Source organism: Ochlerotatus camptorhynchus, unplaced genomic scaffold (assembly GCF_037179485.1).
Source record: "Ochlerotatus camptorhynchus isolate MF236.1 unplaced genomic scaffold, CSIRO-AGI_Acam_v1.1 ptg000188l, whole genome shotgun sequence".
In the NCBI taxonomy this organism is placed as follows: Eukaryota; Metazoa; Arthropoda; class Insecta; order Diptera; family Culicidae; genus Ochlerotatus; species Ochlerotatus camptorhynchus.
Window position 1 is genome coordinate 1427474 of NW_027040678.1, and position 15360 is coordinate 1442833.

General features: G+C 39.3%; 2 protein-coding genes across 2 annotated transcripts in view; both read left to right on the forward strand.

The window, feature by feature from the left end:
* LOC135702219 (uncharacterized) overlaps positions 1-15360 on the forward strand; it is a 386684-nt gene that overhangs the window by 138280 nt on the left and 233044 nt on the right. The window lies entirely within an intron of this gene.
* Positions 8059-15360, forward strand: part of LOC135702220 (uncharacterized) — a 207191-nt gene continuing 199889 nt past the window's right edge. Inside the window, exon 1 of the mRNA XM_065223253.1 lies at positions 8059-8118. The gene's annotated coding sequence lies outside the window, so the exon portion shown is untranslated. The remainder of the gene's footprint in view (positions 8119-15360) is intronic.

The window sequence follows — 15360 nt, forward strand, 5'->3', positions numbered from 1 at the left end:
AAATTCCCTTGCTTTTGACTTTACACACTACCGCCATCTGTTAAGCGTAGTGCCCACCACAGTGTACTCAACAGATGGTAGTAATGTTTTAGCGACGATGTGTTACAGTGAGAAATATTCAATGTGTTATGTCTGTTTGTCTGTGGTAATAAATTTCAACATGTGGTAAGGGAAATGGCTCTAATGCTGGCATATGGATCTAAGGCTGGGTGCATTGCTAATGAAAATGTGTGCTACTACTGAATTTATAAATTAGGGACATTTAGGCCGACATTAGAGCAGTTGCCCCATATCTTGAGATTTTGGCAAGCTATAAGGTAACTTTCTTCGACAAAGTTGTTCTGGACACCAAGGTCAATAGGATGGGCAGTTAGATCAGAATGTATTCACTACGTGGCGCTAGTGTACACGAAGTAATATATCGAGATATTGGCCAGTAGCTTTTAAAAGTAACTGAAAGCTGTTCAGGAAATCAAGACCAACAGGATGGGGCTTGTTTGATCTGAAGTTTTTCAATTATTAGCCTTTTGTTTTTTTACAAGTAACAATTATAATACATATTGTTTAAGTTCTGGTTTATTAATATATCATAAAAACGATGAGAGTAAATGCATGAGTGAATATTTTGACAGAAACGATGAAATAGCTGATTGTGATGGCTTCTATGCCTTCGTGAGCCTGTTATTGAAGAATAAAATGAAAAAAAGGGTTAATAAAATAACACAATATTTAGAAGCGTACAAATAAACCAAATCCTTACTTGCCTTTAGCAGTTATTACTGCTCCAATATGGCATCGGAAAGCAGAGATTGCGTTTGGCCTAATATCGAACCGACAAGCGAAAAGAGGCGCTCAACGCTGGCACTAGCAGGGATAGTAGTATTGCCAAATTTGGCGAGGAAATAGAACAAACTACTTCAAAGTTTTTTTTTTTTTAATTGCTAATACTTTACGTAGCTTTTCCATTGTATTTTCGGCCACTTATCACCAGACATATTTTCGCCTGACATTTCACCGTTCACTGAATACCAAAAATAAACTCTCGTAGAAAAATTCGCTCAACCGCTTATAACACCGTCGGTAGGAACATTGATGTTTATAAAAATTCACGCCCACTATGTTTTATCAGACGTTAACGACTCGATAACAAACAGTAATTATCGTCATCGCCGATGACGTTAACGTTTGCAGACATCATCGACAGACAGCGATGACGATAATTTATCGATTAACAACCCTGGTATCGACATCCTCCAGCAGTACAGATATTTGTATGGACATCCCTATAAAGCCTTGTGGATTTTCCATCGATGTCCATACCCAATTCAAACCAATGACCAAGAATATCTGAGGAAAACGCAGGGAAAAACGATAAAATTTCCATTCCGGAGGACCCTTGGCAAGATTGGGATTTGAACCTTAACGACAACCAATTATACCCCCCCCCCCCCCCCCCCCTCACGACGAGCTTTTTTCTTTATTGTTTATTCTACAAGTCCATACAGTTCGTATTCCATACCGTACCGTCGTATTGGGCGACCACATGTTCCAGTCATTTGACCAACCCATTTCGGCCGTCTTGACTGCCGTATCGATCATAATGTTGGATGATACTTGTCTACCACTCTTTGTTGCACGGAAACTAAGCCCGATAGCAGTTGGCGCTCCTCCTCCTCCGATTTGATCAAGCTTAATAACCTCTGATTGTCCTCAACATGTCACGTATGACGGGGGAAAAATCGGGTTTGGTGGATCGATAGGTAAATTCACCTATACGCCTCCACGGGATGGTAGAGAATCTCTTTCCAGTCACATGATCATTGACGTCACTGCTAGTCGCTACTAGGCTCCCGAAAGCCTCCCATGTTATTTCTGATGTGTTCCATTGTCTTTGTATGATGATCCTGAGTTTCTACACACTTAAAAATGTCTAATTTTACACGTTTTTTGACATAAAAGATGAGACGTAAACAAACATGTCATGTAATATTAAGTGCTCCGAGACTGAAAAGTTCGTTGCTTGATGAAAAGTACGTTTGATTGAGCTATATATCTCGTCTGTTATGGCTCAAATTTATGTCAACATTGACGCTCACTCTCAGAGCACCTAAATTCACATGATTTTTTCTAAGTGTGTAGTCGCGTCTTATAAAACCGTAACACCAATGCGGAAAACGGACACTCTATTGTCATATCGCATGTACTACATTTTATAGTTCTTCTTGAGGGCCGAATAGAAGTCTTGCTGGGAGTTTCGACAAGACCTTCTCTACCGACCATAATGTTGGCATGAGGCCCGAATCGAAATCAGCTGGGAGTTTTGTGCTACGGATCGGATGAGATTTGTTGGTTTTGAAAAGATTCATGGTGCATAAAATACTTACAGATTTTTCCTTGGAATTTTTCGAAAAGTGTCATGATCCTCGAGCTCCTCGTAGCAACGATTGGCAAAACGTCAACACTCGACAGTGAAGCCGTTTTATACTATAATGTTTGTGTCCTACTTCTCAACGTGTGCCCTAGCGTGCCGAACAGTGTGCCATGCTGTGCTTCGGCACAATGTGCAGAGTTGATTACCCCTTGGTGCGTCGTTTATATATGGATGTAAAAAAGGAAATTCCCAACACGCTGCATTTCCTCAATCGAAAGGGGAACATATTCTATCAAGAGAACACAAACGTGTGTTTCCTTTTTTTAAATGGAGGGACATCGGATGAATTCCTGCATCAAGCAGTACATATTCAGTATAACAACGTACTCAGTACTCATTCAGTACAACAACGAAATGAGGAAGTGACCAGTACGTACGCTTGGAGGTGCATTGTCAAAAGAGGAAGCGGTGGTGGTGATGGACAGAGAACAAAAGTAAAGAGGAATCAAGCGATCATGAGAAGCAGCAGCCACCTGTTTTCAAGTACCAAAAATAATCGTTGAAGTCAAGGGGTAGGTCACTCCGCACACCAATCTTGGGTCATCTTTTTTGTCAGTGTGCCGCAAGTATGCCGATTGTGCCGGTCATAGAGCAAGCTGCGATTGTTTGTAAAATACCCATCCCGGCAACCCAGTATTTCTAACACCTTGAATGTTTTGGTTTGAAATCGCAAGGATAAATCTGACGCGGAAAGTGGCGGGTGTGTGAACTTTCGGTGTTTTGTGATCCATAGGGTAATACAAGTCCTGTGTTTTAGTGTTTTATAATGCCCTCAAAGGCAGACCAGAAATCTAGCCTTTCGGCCGGAAAGAGTTGGAACTGGTGGGAAGCATTGTTAGAGACCGACTATAGAGGGTGATGAATATACTTCTTTAGTTTGTATTGTGTGATTTGCAACATTATTTGAATTAAGAGTACTAATGAGGTCTGATTAACTGCCTCTTCCTCTTGAGTCCACTCTAGAACCTACATTTCGTATTTAGATCTATAAGTGAACTGCTGGTTCGAGTTCCTCTGGTACATTCAATTGACCACTTTGTCAAGCAGTTTTGGCGTGAGTTTCTACCAGTGATTACACAAAACTGGACCAACTAATTTTTATTTTTTTATGAAACGCACAAATATTATCTACTTTTCTCGTGGTTCTAGAAGAAAAAGTCTCAATATAATGTTTTATTTCAAAGTTCAAGTGGTAGTAAACGTCATTTTAACTGCTCGAATGAAGTGGTTGATTAGAAGATGTTCCTGAACACACAGTCAAACAGCACGTAATGTACTAAATAACTTCAATGACAGTTGTCCAGCAGTGCTCCAATTTTATTTATAACAATCTAATGCCTAAGAGATTGTGCCAAAGGTATGTTGAAAATGTGCCGATGGATGTGCCCAAGCTGTGTAGAATATTATTCCGGCACAATGTGCTGAATGACTTACCCCTTGGTTGAAGTAGTAATACTAATAGATAGTGGACTATACAAAGAAGGAGTGGATAAAGGACAAAGAGGAGGCCAAGCGACAAAATTGTCGCTTGGCCTTCTCTTCGTCCTTTACCCACTTCTTCCTTTTGGAAAAGCTAGTCACCTCCAAGGAAGAGCAAGAAGAACTCATAAACAATGTCCCTCAATACTATCTTGGTGTAATCATTAAATTAACACTGGTTCTTGGCTCTGTGGAGTCCTTTTGGACATTTAGGCCTAGCAGATAAATTAATAGAAAAAAGTGGCTTCAAATTCTGCACGGATGTATGTTGGAGAGAAATCTAAATTTTAATGAAAAAAAAATTTTAGAATTCTTTACAAAACGGTACTAGTATTTTTTTCAGGATATTCAAGAAATTCTTTTGATAAAGTGTATGAATTAATCCTCGGATATTCCTTCATATAATTATGTTCAGAAATTAGGTTGCAATTTATTATCTGAATTTGAAACTTCCTTGCAACTCTCCATCGAATTTGTTAGAAGTTAGACTTGGATTTGTTTTCCAAATCCCATTTGAATACTCCTCCGATTTCCCATAAAAAACTTACAATCGTTATATTTTCCACAGGATACATTCGGACCTATCCTCAGCATCAAAATTCCTTTCAATTCGTCACGGAGTTCCTTTGGAACTCAATTCATAATTCTACCGGTATTCTGTTTAGGAATGCAATGCCATTATTTATCTTAGAATTTTGGAGAATTTTGAGATTAGGGCGTAATTGCTTTTGCAAACAAACACGTCAATTAACGATTTCTCGCGAATTAAAGCTCAATCTCAAAAACTAACAACACAAACAGGTAGAGGAATTACTCCTCTATCATTTGGTATAGTTTATTTGCGAGATGGAACTTTTATTTGCGAGTATTCGGCGATTGACGTGTTTGTTTTCAAAAGCAATTACGCCCATATCTCCAAGTTGTCCGGCCATTATCCTCTGAACATATTTGAAATACCCTCAATAGTCATTGAAATCCACTCAGAATTAGTGTAGATGTACCAGTTATGGCTATATGTTCCTATTACAGTGCTTTCGTGCTTAATTTGTAACTGGTTACCCTCCGATGTTTCATATGTCCTTTGTGGAGAGCCCATAATTTTAATTTCGGAATGTACAGGGTAGGCCCAAATAAGTGACGCATGAATTAAGGATCGGATCTCCCAAGGAAAGACAAAAGGTTTTATTGGTTCTCTTCTATTCTCTTTATTACATTTTATAGTTTAAATGTACATATTTACTTTTCGATTCTATCGCCTTTTGCTTTAACTATTGCCCTTAGTCGCTTCCGAAAGGCATTACAAGCGGCACGAACCTGATTTTCGGGAATTTCATCCCATATCTTCTGTAAAGTAGCCTTGAATTTGTCTATACCCATTGGCTTAAGATCCCGAAAATGTGCTTCCATGATTCCCCATATAGAAAAATTCAGAAGGTTTGCATCTGGCGAAGAAGCTGGCCATAACTCCTTAGGAATGAAATCTAGCAAATTTGCGGTGCACCATGCTTGGGTAATCTTTGCTCCATGGGACGGGGCAGAATCCTGCTGGAACACCCATTTGCGGATACCGAACATCGCTGAAGCATGCTTCTTCAAATGGTATTCCAGAACCTCTCTTACAAAGTAAGCCGCGTTGATTTTCACTCCTTTGTCAATAAAAAGCAATGGTAGACGACCTTCTGCAGAAATCCATGACCATGACAGAAGTATGATTTTGGAATCGTTGAACTCTGCGAATTGAAGAAGGGATATTCTGAATCGTCGCTGCATAGACCCTGTCGTTTTGAGCGTTGAAACTTTGCTGCAATACGAAGTTTTTTCGTCCGAAAACACGATCAAAGAATCACTGGCATCTGCTGGCAAAGCAGTTCACGGCAGCTAATAATTCGGTTCTTCTTGTTAGCTTCTGAAAGTCCATGAATTCTTCTTTTCTTGTACGGCACCAATCCCAAATCATCTTTAAGAACTGCTCTGATAATTTTCCAGAGCGAGTTTATATGACGATCGGATAGGATTTCGGTCCGGTCGATTAATGTGCGACATATTCCTTCCTTTCTGGTCTCAGCCAATACCTGGTAAGGACGCTTACCCTCCATATGCAACTGCAAAATCCTTTTTTTTTTAAATCCATCTCTAACTGAGGCACTTCCTGTTAATGTAATATAGTGCACAGTAGTTTGTTTACATTTTAATCAGTCACTCTTTCATGTGTTAGCCACCAGATAGCTCTCACATAATCCAGAAGAATTTTACACTGAAGCAAAAAAATGCGTCAGTTATTTGGGCCTACACACAATTTTGTTCACTCTAATTGAAACTAGGGTACGGGTAAACTTGTCTGCTAACAGCTCTCCATAAAACTTAAAAATATTAAAGTTGTACCGTCACTAGCAGCACTCTTGTTGTAAAATGGTTGAGACAACTTTCGGGATCTTTCGTTCAGCTCAAAAAACTTTTTTCGAACTTAAACTAAAAATAGACGATGACGATGATAAAACTGAAAGCTGAAACAAAACGACTAATTCTTCAAGATATTTTAACTTCCCCGAAAGTCTAGACTTTCTGAAGTTTTCGGAGCGTCCCTGAAGTAACTGGAACTGCCCTAAACATCTGTCTCTGTCTCTTAACTTCAATAATGTTCTCTAGTGGATTTCTCAGAGGTTTTAAAAAGTTGACGCAAATTTCCTTGAAGATAACTGTACTGCCCTGAAGCTTTTAGATATATCTTGAATCTCCCACATTTTTTCTGTTGTTTTTAATTCTTCCTTGAAGCTCGTGGAATTTCCTTTAAAATCTCTAAACTTCAATGAAATTTCCTAAATTTTCAAGAAGTTCTCGAATTTTCTCTAAAGTTTCCTTCATTTTCTAGAAGTTCTCGTTCCAACAGTTTTTTCTAATATTCATGGAACTTCCCTGAAGATTACGCATATTTACAGAAATATTCAGAATATTCTTCGGAACTTTTTGAAAGTTCCTGCTTAATTAATAGAACTGCTCTAAATACTTGGAACATCTCTGAAAATAATGAACCTGCTCAAAAATCCTTTAACTTCTCTAAAGTCCTCTGATCATTCTTAGAGGTGCCGGATCTTTGCTGAGTTTCTTGAAAATTCTTTAAAGTTCCTGCAATTTCCTTGAAGTTGATTGAACTGCCCCGTTTTTAGCCTAAAGGCTGGTTCACCTCTAGGCGGTCTATTTTTAATTGCGGAGCTTCTATGAACTAGCCAACGGCTAAAACTCACTCTAATAAAGTTTTTTTTTTTTTTAAATCTATGATTTAATTAAATAAAACTAGGAATTCGATTGATTCCAGACGTATTCGCAAATCCATTAATTTAGTATTGCTTGGGTTGTGAACTGATCTCATTGCCAAAATTAAACTCAGAAACTTTTCCGAAGACACCAAGTCAAGGAAGCGCTTCGTTCGGAGCCATTCATTTAATCAAACCTATCTGTGTCACTATTACCGAATTTGATTTTCATTCAAGATAGAGGTTTTGCACTGGGTTAGAACTGGTTGGATAAATAACAAATTCGATATATGTACTGCTTTTCCTTCCGCCAGGAAATAGATACTTGACCAGAAAGAAACATGTACTTGTCTCAATGAGTTGTGATACGCTTCATTGGCATTCATCACTAAGCATCCCAGTCTTCTTGTTCTGAAACAATAATTGCAACCATCAGAGGTCTTGTCACGTAAGTGGAGCATGATAAAAATTATCTCAATCGCCCGTTGGGACCATTATTGTTACGTGATTTTGGTAACCATCAATCATATTCCACTTACCACCGGACCGGTACTCAGACGCTGAACAAATCAAGAGAGCGAGAGTGAGTTGAACACCATCAAATCCACCACGCTTTTCCACTCAGGTTTTTCCCAGCCGCGTACTTTTCCATCCTCACGGGAGCGGTCCGTTTGGCGCGCCTTTTTCCGCGAGCGTCACTCCACTCACACGATGAGAACCACCTCGAGATTGGGTGTATCCAGCTTTCCAGCTGCTTGTTGCGCTTTGCATCCTCCGATGGGTGAGTGCCCAAACACCGACCGACCGACCGACGATGACGACGAAGGCTGGATGCAGGGTGAGTGCTCGCCCAAAGCCGAATCTGGTCTCGGCATCTGCCAGTACCAATCCTCAGTTGGTAGCGGCCGGAGATATCTATCCACAAATCCCGTACGCGGACGCCCATCGCCTAGAAAAGTGACTACACACTACTGCTACTACTAAAGCGCGCGACGAGCGAGAGACGAAAGTCAGAGCCAGAGGGAGTAAATATATCGAGGCCATATCCCGTCTTCAGTCAATGTAATCGCAGCTTCCGGGCCCGGTTTCGTTCGGTTTCAGTTTCGCGGCCATCCGAGTTGTTAACCGCGGTTGCTTCCGGTTCGGATTGTCCATCGACGGAACATGACAGATCTACTAGATGCAACTTTGCACTAGGTTTTTGGATGATTTTATTCCACTGGAAAGCTGAAATGATGACACAGGAGAAAGCTCGTGCTGTTACAGTTTTTTGACGATTCGAAAATGTGAGCTTGTTGGGCCCCTTTGCTTTTTGTTGGGCTTAGTTTATTACACAGTGAGAGGCAGGTATGTTTGAGGTGATGTTTTTTTTTTCCAAATGAAAAATGATGCTGCAATCGGTAGATAGTTTTTTTTTAAGCGATGAACGAAAAGTCAGCCATCAAAAGTGAGTGTGCTGCCAACGTGCTTAGAATAGTCAATTCACCAGCAGCACAGTGCACAGGTCACGGCAGAGTGAAAATTGTGAAAACAGATAATCGTGCGAATAGAATACACGCAAATTGAAATTCCGAGTGATTGATCTTGTTTCGAGTGCGAAAATGTGCGCGAAGGAGAACGAATTGATGAGAAGAAGTCGAGGTGCGTCCGGTGGGTGTTCCTTGTAAACATGTGAGACCTCCCTGCCTGAACCGAGAAGAAACAGAGTGGATTAATTCAGCGCCGCTCTACACACGAAGATTTCAACTACACCTAGAAAGCGAAAGAAGCATGTGATGGAGAGCTTGGCTGTATGCATCTGCTCGATGTGGTTTCTCCCTGGAACAAGACGTGGTTCGTTCGAAACAAAGGCCTTGCAAAACGTGGGAAAATGGGAAAAGCGAAACACAAATGGGCTTATTACGGAAATGATCTATTTTCACACCGTCGTGTCGTCATTCGTCAAAAGGATTCCCAAGGCCTGGTGCGGTTGATGTTCCGAGAGTGATTACCATCCATCACAGAAGATAGATAGGGATTGGGGCGAGGCAATGGAGACCCCCGGTAGAAAGTGAAGAATAATTGTTCCAACGAACGAAGAGAAGTGCTTCGTTTTTTTTTTTTTTTTGTGTCGTTGTTGTACAAGGACACCCATCAAGGATTGTTGGATTGGATGCCCACCTGCGTCGTCGCCTCGACAATACAAGCGAAAAGCTGCCAGAGAGAGAAAAAGATATACCGAGAGGCCAGCAGCAACAAGCGCCGTGTGTTTGTGTGTGTGAGTGTGTGTGTGTGTGTGTGTGAGTGTGTGTGTGTGCATGGGATGCTGCCCAACGCAGTTACATAATGAGCGCCATTTTTCCCCCCAGATTAGGGCTTACAAGTGGCAGTTATACACATGCGACCATAAGATTTGCAGATTGTTTGGAGGAACTTCAAACGGGCCTGCCACTGCATGCAGCGCCCGAACCAGGTAACACATGTAATCGCACCGCCGAGATACAGTTGAAAAAGATACAGATCCATCCCGACGACAGTTTTGATTTCGGAATCGGTCCGTGTCCGCCCATGCAAGGAATGGAAAAGAAAAAAAAAAGTTGTGGAGGAAATCGGCGGGGTGGAGTGCGTCGCTCTTTGTTCTCTGGGTGTGGAACAACTCTCTTGGAACGATGTAATTTATGGCTTATTATGGGAAAGTAGATGATCTGGAATAATTCACAAAAATTCGAATGACGATGACTAGCGTCTTCTGTAAATGTTATTGCGATTTTTATGGTGATCACTGTTCTGAGATTTTGATAACAACAGTTTAAGCGACCTTATTAAGTGATTTCAACTAAAGAACAGTTAGCCATATTCAGCATATTATACATAAATCTAAACAAATAATTATGCATGAAGCAGTTATTTCATTACGCGAATTGGATAATTATAGAGCCTTAAGTATATTTGACACATAGAACCAACCAGAAAATGTAAGAATCGCATACAGTTTAGTATGAAAAATGAACCGAACAATTCCTGTGATGCAGCTTTCAAAATAATTATGCAAAATTATTCTTTGATTATTTAAGAAGTAAATACATTCCCTCCAAAACATTAAATGTACAAAATTATCTTTTGAAAACGTTCACTACAGACTATTGTAAAAACTAACATTGTAATTATCGTAAGAAATATCTACAAAGAAATGTATGCGACATGTGAGGTTTGTTCCCGTACCTACAGCAACTGTACGAAATGCTTATCCCGTAATGTATGCCCCTGCTTCGCTTCTATAGAAAATGGAGATGTTACAGAATATGTAAAATCAGTGGCGTTACCTGAAGGGGGCAACCCAAGCAATGTCGGTTAACAAAAGGAAAGCAAATCGATATTAAAGTGTGCGGTTCCTATCAATGAATACTCATTTTGATTTCAATTGTCGCGATAAAAGTCGGATATCATTTCAAGCTTTCATTATACGATTATTATTTAGGGGTTTTTTTTAATTAGAGCAACTTAACTTCAAGTTTTAAAATAAACGATTTGTTCAAAATTTTATTTAATCTGTCATTGAATTAACGATTATGTTCATTTGTTTTGTTTAACACATTTTAGGTCATTCGGACTTACCCAGGATTAGATTTGAACTCAAGTCTTTCAGCATCATCACCCTGAAAGACATTAGTTCAAAGCTCATCCCGGGTAAGAAATCAGATTGATTTTATTGAAAGCGTGCAGAGTTTTTCGTTTGATTCAATATTTTTGCTGTGTTAGCCTTTAACTCAACCAAAATGATATCAAAGTTAGTATTTAAAATTTCTAACATCAACACAGTAAATTTAGTTTTCAATTTGATTTCTAACTTTGGCGAGGGAGAGCATCTGGTTAAAATTTTAATTTTTTTATAAACTTTAATTATTGCTACACAAATAATGAAGTGTCTTCTGATGATGATGGCTCCACCTGTTACCCCTTAAAAGGTTTTAGCTGGACGATTTATCTTTAAGATACCGTATGCGTGGTAATGTTTGCACCATTAAGCAATGTCAAAATTAAAAAAAATCTCAAAAATTTCGTTTTCGAGTTTTTTTTAATTATTCAAAAGGGGGATGTTTTTCAGAGTCTTAAACTATGTTAATCATCGATCGAGTTTCCACTTGCTGCAATTACGGCCTCCACACGCTTCCAGAATACACGGCAGGTTCTAATAATGTAGTCTGGATCCATTTCTCTCCAGGTACGGGTCAATGTTTGTCTGAGGCTTGCTGTACTCGGGTGGCGTTTAGAACAGGCCTTGGCCTTCATGACGTGCAATATTGAGTAATCCAGTGGATTAAGATCGGGGCTGGATGGCGCCACGTATCCTTCGCCCAGAACAGAAGATGTTCCTGCAACCACTTCTGAGTGCGGTTCAAGGTATGGCACGGAGCCCCATCTAGTTGAAATGCAACATTTGGCTTCGGACCGTACTGTTCTTTGATCCATGGAAGAACACACTTACTTAAAATCCCGATGTAGACCTCCGTGTTGACCTTGTCGCCTTCTGGAATGAACACCAAACGCTAGCAGGATGCTTCCCAAGTAACAATTCTGCAATCATTTGGCATCCACTCTGATTTATGATGGTTTTATAACGACAATGAATAATCCATTTAGTTTAAATACAGCATTTCACAGTGTAAAACGTTCCTGTTTAGTAGTTCACCTTTTCGCTGTTTTAAAAACCTTTTACAGTCTGGCGAGAAGTCAAAAACTGTCTTGTTTTTAAATTAAATTTAAAGTAGTTCTCAATCCCACCATAAAACTGTTCTATAAATCAATCATAAACTTCATTAGCAATTTTTTATTAATGTCTTGATAAAATACTCTATAAACCTGTTCTATAATTATAAAAGCTATCATAAAACCATTAGGTTTTAAATGAGAACAAAAGGCATATATTGTTGCATTTAAGGCTTTTAAAAGTGTATCATAAAATCTCCTCACAGTGAATATAAACCAAATTTATGACAAGGATATCTCGAAGGATAAACGAAGCTGAAGGAAAAATACCAGCTATGCTAACGACCGAATAGAAGTCGATTTCAGTAAAATTTTGTTCTTTAGAAGAACCAGCACGTCCGGCGGAACGGGTACCATCAACGAATGAGCATCTGGTGGAGAAGAGTGAAGTGAGCGTGGTCCTCAAATTCATAAAACATTGTCAAAGCAGTCTGAAAACAGACCAGCCTTCTCCAGACCTTGCGAATAGATGAAGATCGGACTAACTTGTGTCAGTACCGACAGCAAACCACTGAAACTGTCAGTTAGCGGACACTAGTTGGTTTCCGATCCATAGCTGCGATTTTTTTCAGCGAAAGGGTCATCACGTGGAAAAAAAATCATTCAACCGTACATTCCTGCATCGTTTGATGGTGCACTTCCAGAACCATCCGGAAGAAGGGGATCTTTTCGGGAATGATCGAGGTTACAGCTGTGCGAAATGCGAAATGTTGTGAACACTTTCTGAGTAACTGATTCGAAGCCATCGGCAGAGAATCGCCTGGAAGAACGCTGAATCGCACAGTGCAACTATCGAAAGATAAACAAACTTTGACATTTAACATTCTGTAGGCAACATTGCCGCCATAAATGCTGCCATAAATCTAAACGGGTTAGGATCAAGCAAAATGGCTTAAGATTAATACAATACAGTCTACAAGTTTTCTTCATAAAAGCCAAGTCATAACCTTATGAATTTGTTAAGGATTTCTTGAAAGCAAAATAACTTTGTCACAAATGACCCATAAAAATCAACTTTTATGCCTCCGCCATATTACAAATATTTTGTTTGTTTTTTACAATCTTCGATTTTCAATCCATATTTCCTTGGATATAATTTTATTTTAGTTAATTTAGCATGAGAAATATTTAGAATGCAAATATCATGAGAAACAAAAATCTCGGCTAAACTTTATGATCGATCTGAAGAATATATTTTATTTTCTTAATGTAAAATAATTAGTAAAATCGATGTTTTCCGTGGGCGAACTCATGTTTTTCGATGTTCTCACGTACATTTCACATCAAATTTTATATGACATATAAAACTAGGCCACTTCATGAGAACTTTTTTATAATTTTTGAAATTCGGCAGGATTTTTATACGATCAGTTTTATTTTAATTATTTTGATAAGATCGGATGGTATTTATGAATCCTTTTTTATCTTGTTTGTTGTTTTTCTAGTAAACTTAGCAAGTGGCTCGGGTAAACGGCTCGGATAATGCTTTTAATTCTTTCCAAATAGCTTTTATTGTAGCTTAAATATGGGTTTGAAATGGATTTCAATGCTTTTATCGAACAACCATTTTGCAGTAAATCAATCTTGAAGAGCTTCGAAAATACACCTTTCAGAACCTTCTCCAGGATGGACCAACAAGACAGATTCTAGCATCAATGAGGTTTTGGTGGATGCATCAATGGCAAAGCAGTCTTGACCAGGGTTTATGAACGTTGTTTTATAGTAGCTTTGTAGTATTTCATAAAACTTAAAATGTTATTTGGGTTGGTCAGATACACGTTCTTGTTCTCGTCGGCCACTTCTTTTACCGGAAGAGAACTAATATACCGGTCGTTTCTGGAATTTGATACGGGATCAACGGTAAACATGCTCTGGTCGGTGAACAGGATTACCGGATTTTTACGCTTAAGGAAGTTCAAGATTTTCTTGCATCGTTCGACTCGTAGTTCCCGGATGCGGTTGGTAATCATGTGAGTTTTTTTTCCGTGCCCTCGACTTCGCCCCGCAATCTTCCTTTACGATTTTCCGTGCCGTAAAGTCACTGATCCCGTGTTCCTTTGCCATTTTCCTTATTGAACGCACTGAATTCACCAGAATCTTCCTCGGAACCCGAGCTGACCTTCGCGGGTAGTTGTCCTTTCTTTTCTTCGGTCTAAAACCCTTTTGACGGTCCACCGGGACACTCCCACGGCGATTGAAATATCTTTTTGCGACTTTTGCGCGTGGGACAAATCACGAATACGCTGCCACTTCGTCATGGTGCAACTGTCAAACTAAGTAAATCATTTTCTTTCATACACAGCCTACAACGGTATGAGCTATAGGTTACGTGCATGCAAAGAAAACCAAGGCATTGTATGCACGTGTGAAACGAGAACCTTATTTGTATGATGGTGCAAACATTTTCACGCATACGGTATTTTAAATACCATGGACAAATTTTCGCGTACTATTTCATCAGTAAAGCCAATAATCTCGAAGCCCTTTGCTTCTAGGTTTTTGGAAGTTCGTCAGCTATTAAAGATCACAATGAAGGTTAAAGCACGACTCCTTGAAGACAGCCTTTTACAGCTCTAACGGTTATGGATGAGCTTCCAAGGTTTGCTGAGATTTCTCTTTTAGAAATCATCTCATTACTTCACTTACGATGCTTTGGTCGAATCCATGCTTCAACATAGAGTTTTTCATTGAATTATAAAAGATGCATTATCAAGTGCTCCTTGAACATCAATGAACGCTGCTAGTGAAATTTATTTTGATTCAAAGGATTTTTCTAGTTTTGCAACAAGCATATGAAGAGCTGTAACTGTTGATTTATCCAGCTTGATATGCAAACTAATATGTACTCAAAGATATGCTATATTATAAACATGAGATTCGTCGTTGTACCCTCCGCTCGCATAATTTTATTCGAATTCCTACGTTTCGCACTAATTAGTAGTAAGTGTCGTGTGTTCAATCATTGTTATCATGTCTTCTACATTCACTTGTCCCGTTCTGTAAATAAAAACGAATGCTTAAACTTAACGTGTTTAAGTCGGTGGTGCCGACTGGGATTGAACCCAGGCCTGCTGGAGTGAGAGGTAATCACGCTTACCACTACACCACCGGCGCCGCTGCAGTACGAAGATGGACTACATTGTTTCGCCAAATTTCACCCCGATGTGATTGACAGAATGCGAGGAGTAAAAGTGAGTAAGCATTGCACAGTGGTACAGAATGCAGATTTAGCTGGAATGATATGTTTTGAGCCTGAAATTGAATCTTTAGACTAAAATTCTCTTCTACAAAGTTGTTCCTTGTAGTTAGGCCCTCATTTTTATGACAATGAATTCTAGGGTGGTTCTTAATATCATTTAAATCAAATATCTAACTTTTTTGTTTGAATAAATTAAGGTATACATTCTTCGGCAAAGTTATAGCTGAGCTAATTTCAAGCAACTTCGTTGAAAA